At 37.5% G+C, this 4,814-nt stretch overlaps 1 protein-coding gene across 1 annotated transcript in view; it reads right to left on the bottom strand.

The window, feature by feature from the left end:
- LOC107713172 (rho GTPase-activating protein 26-like) overlaps positions 1–4,814 on the bottom strand; it is a 99,473-nt gene that overhangs the window by 93,411 nt on the left and 1,248 nt on the right. The gene's annotated exons all lie outside the window — the stretch shown is intronic.

Here is a 4,814-nt window from a genome sequence, read left to right as displayed (position 1 = left end):
TATATTATATTATTATGTTATAGATTTTTTTAGAAACAAAAAATTAGGGAGAATATCTAAATTATGAATATTTTACTGCCATTGTGTGAATAATCTGTAATAATGTAATCCATTAAAAAGTAACTGTAATCTGATTATGAGAATTTTAAAACGTAACATAATCTAATTACAAATACTGTAATTATTGCTAATATTGCTACTGTAAATCTATTGCTAAAGCAATTCATACAGAAATTATAATAAAATGATGCATATTTTTTACCATCCAAAACAGAAGCCAGCATACTGTTGCCATAGTAACCTCTTCCAATGTGACTTCTGTTCACAAGCATCTATTAGGTTGAAATGTGTTCTGTACCCTAACTTGTGTTTACTGAAACATTGTGTGAACATTGTTGAAACAATAAGTTTGAAAACTCTACTCCTTCAAACTTCTGTAATTCGCACCCTGACCTGCCAACAATCCATATTCACCATCAACCACAATGTCACTTTAGCCACTCCAACAAACAGAAAAATTATTCCAGGAGAAGGCCACATTTTCACGCTAAAAAGTGTCTGACCGCGATGCACAAGCCTGATGTTTGTGAATTCGTCACAGCTTCAAAACGTACTGCAGCTCTGGCCTCATCGATCAAGCGCAGCTGACAGCGGTGACCTACAGAGGTTCAGAGGTGACCAGCCCGCTCGGCACAGATGGAGAAAAAAAGGAAACCACAAAGGAGTCATTGGTGGAATGAAGTAAAACAAACTCATACACACGCTTACTTAAGTAAAAAAGAGGAAGAGTAGACTGATAGGGAATTCAGACATTGTGATTTACAGAGCATTGCGCAACAAAGTTACGAAGAGTGTGATTTGCTTGCCCTTTGTATGTAGCAACAAAAAATCTAGTGAATATACTCCAATTCAAAATTTTACAAGCCATAGTCATTCAGTAGAAATGTGACTGCATTGACATTGCTACATATTAACTTTAATATACATCTTAAAAAAGCCTTCTTAATTTCATGTAAATCCCATAGAGTTACACTGAACCTGAGCCATATCTAGAGACCAGAATATTCTTGTGATTTTGTGCAACCACCTCCTAAACATACCTTAGCAACTGCATAACAAGGCCCAAGGGTTGTGCTGATAGACAATAGTATCTTGTATCAACGATAGTCAGAGATATCACCTGTGGCTGATGCCTTTGATGATGGCAACGATTATTAGGGCCCGAGCACCGATGGTGTGAGGACCCTATTGGAATTGCTCCGTTTCTTATTCTTCTTCTTCTTCTTCTTCTTCTTCTCCAAAGTGAATCGCATTTTTGAGGGCCTAAACATTCTCCAAAACTCATGAAACTTTACACACGCGTCAGAACTGGCGAAAATTTACATCTGATATGGGTTTCAGAAGTGGGTGTGGCAAAACGGCTCGATAGCGCCACCTGTAAAATTTCAACGGAGTGCGCCTCGAGCTACGTTTTACGTACATGTACGAAAATCGGTACACATGCGTAACACACCATTACCTACAAAAAAGTCTCTTGGTACAAAATCCAAAACCCAACAGGATGTACGTTTATATTATATTATTATGTTATAGATTTTTTTAGAAACAAAAAATTAGGGAGAATATCTAAATTATGAATATTTTACTGCCATTGTGTGAATAATCTGTAATAATGTAATCCATTAAAAAGTAACTGTAATCTGATTATGAGAATTTTAAAACGTAACATAATCTAATTACAAGTACTGTAATTATTGCTAATATTGCTACTGTAAATCTATTGCTAAAGCAATTCATACAGAAATTATAATAAAATGATGCATATTTTTTACCATCCAAAACAGAAGCCAGCATACTGTTGCCATAGTAACCTCTTCCAATGTGACTTCTGTTCACAAGCATCTATTAGGTTGAAATGTGTTCTGTACCCTAACTTGTGTTTACTGAAACATTGTGTGAACATTGTTGAAACAATAAGTTTGAAAACTCTACTCCTTCAAACTTCTGTAATTCGCACCCTGACCTGCCAACAATCCATATTCACCATCAACCACAATGTCACTTTAGCCACTCCAACAAACAGAAAAATTATTCCAGGAGAAGGCCACATTTTCACGCTAAAAAGTGTCTGACCGCGATGCACAAGCCTGATGTTTGTGAATTCGTCACAGCTTCAAAACGTACTGCAGCTCTGGCCTCATCGATCAAGCGCAGCTGACAGCGGTGACCTACAGAGGTTCAGAGGTGACCAGCCCGCTCGGCACAGATGGAGAAAAAAAGGAAACCACAAAGGAGTCATTGGTGGAATGAAGTAAAACAAACTCATACACACGCTTACTTAAGTAAAAAAGAGGAAGAGTAGACTGATAGGGAATTCAGACATTGTGATTTACAGAGCATTGCGCAACAAAGTTACGAAGAGTGTGATTTGCTTGCCCTTTGTATGTAGCAACAAAAAATCTAGTGAATATACTCCAATTCAAAATTTTACAAGCCATAGTCATTCAGTAGAAATGTGACTGCATTGACATTGCTACATATTAACTTTAATATACATCTTAAAAAAGCCTTCTTAATTTCATGTAAATCCCATAGAGTTACACTGAACCTGAGCCATATCTAGAGACCAGAATATTCTTGTGATTTTGTGCAACCACCTCCTAAACATACCTTAGCAACTGCATAACAAGGCCCAAGGGTTGTGCTGATAGACAATAGTATCTTGTATCAACGATAGTCAGAGATATCACCTGTGGCTGATGCCTTTGATGATGGCAAAAAAGCCACCGGGTGGCGGTGAGCCCGGGTGCGAGGGCCCTTTCATCGCTGCTTGCAGCTTTAATTAGTATTATTATTATTATTATTATATCAAGATAGTAATACTATCTACATAATATAAGGGCTTACGTGTTCTTTTATCATGTTTTTACAGTGTTGTGCGTTATAACCAATCACACACGATTCTGTTGAGTTTATGAATGCAATGGCCAATCAGAGGCGTTTAGATGAGCCATCGCTGAAACAGCGGGGTTTAGTTGTTCTGTGCGCGCTCGCTTACTGAATTCAGCTCTGGTGCGAATTCTCTCATCATAAACAACAAAGTGCAGATGTACGTGCGATGTAAGTATACGAGATTTAATCATCATACAGTGTAAACGGCTTCACTGATTATAACGGGAGTGTTTTTTTTAAACTGCATAAACTTGCGCTAGACTGAGCTTGTGATAATGTTCTTCGGTAATGTAAATGTTCTTTGCTCATTTTCTGTAGTTGTTTGAATAACTGAGAAAATGTAAGCCTTATAATTAGCAACTTACAATATTTCTATTAAATTGTTATCGTGTTAAATAAAAACATTAGGCTTATTTTCGCCTTGCGCTGAAGTTGGTTCACTTTCCGGCAATGAAACTAAGTAAATAAATAATTCAATAAATTAGCACGTTAATATCGTATATCGGCGATCTCACAGGCTGACGATAGGACGATATGACAATTGAGCATATCGGCCAAAACTAAGCACCCATTTACATCTCTCTAGCTCTGTGGCACCAAGTTTTGGCCACGAACAACACACTTTTAGTTTTTACGCCTCAAGTAAAAGACAACATACTTACAGTAAATTGACAATACCATAGCAATTACCGACACCCTATACCATATGTCTAAAAATGACATGCTTTCCACTGTGAAATAGTCCTTACTTGTACAATTATTTGGGTGTTGAGTCACTTAGAACATTTGCTTATTTCCTAAGAACCTCCTCAACTTACCATCTGTCTTTTAAAGGGGTCATATGATGCGATTTCAATTTTTCCACACTGTTCCAGAACACTTCAACCCAAATATTCAGATGTGTGCAGCACATTTTATGGAGGACCGTTGCTGGCCAATCACAGCACACCTTGCTTTTTCAGACCGATGAGCTTTGTAAAAATCGCCGCGTTTCAGAAAGGCGGGGCATAGAGGAGAAACAATAATGTACAGTATGTGGAAAATAATGTGTTTTTTTAACCTTAAACCGCATAAACACATTTCATTACACCAAATACACAAAATAATGTTCTTTTTAGCAGCATCCTTTAATGTCAATTAGGATATCAAAAATACATCTGTATGGAATACAAGAGCTATATAGTGTTCACAGGGTTATTAAATGTGATTTCAGACTGTGGGAAGAAGTTGTATGTTGGTGCAAAATAACAAGTTAATGTGGTTATTGTTTATGAAGCAGGTTACTCTTACTCATGATAGGTCAAACATCGCATACTGCAAGCCATTGAGTGAACCAGTTATTTGTCAAAAATTAGCAATGGAGAAACAGGACAGTAATGGCTTTTTTGACAGAAAGGTAATAGAGAAACCTAACGAGCTAACATATCGTATTTTCAAAACTTGAAAGCAAGCATATCTCTCTTTTCCCATCCTTAATTATGACTTGCCCAGACAAATGTTGTTAAAGCTGATGATTCCAGTACTAGAAACCACATCAAAGATGAGGCTTTTTCCAGCAATACAACTTTACATCACAAACCCAGAGGAATATAAAGCTGTCAAACTTGGGAGCTGGGACACACCTCGGTACGGTGTTCAAAAGCTTACCACATGAACATGTCTCTAGGTTCAACACAGAGAGCCAGTCTGGTGTCAGTCTGGTTCTGCTGGGGTCAGTGTTTGTTTTTAAAGTTAATGGGGAGTGGAGTGGAAATTTCAGGCGGGGTGTGTATCTGTGGGAGATCAGTGTGATGCACTTGTGAAATGTTAGTCGCAGTTAATGTGAGTAGGCCTGTCGCAATAATCAATATATCGACTTATCG

This window comes from Sinocyclocheilus rhinocerous, unplaced genomic scaffold (genome assembly GCF_001515625.1).
Source record: "Sinocyclocheilus rhinocerous isolate Xijiao unplaced genomic scaffold, SAMN03320098_v1.1 scaffold387, whole genome shotgun sequence".
Lineage (NCBI taxonomy): Eukaryota > Metazoa > Chordata > Actinopteri > Cypriniformes > Cyprinidae > Sinocyclocheilus > Sinocyclocheilus rhinocerous.
This window is presented reverse-complemented; position numbering and strand designations above follow the sequence as displayed.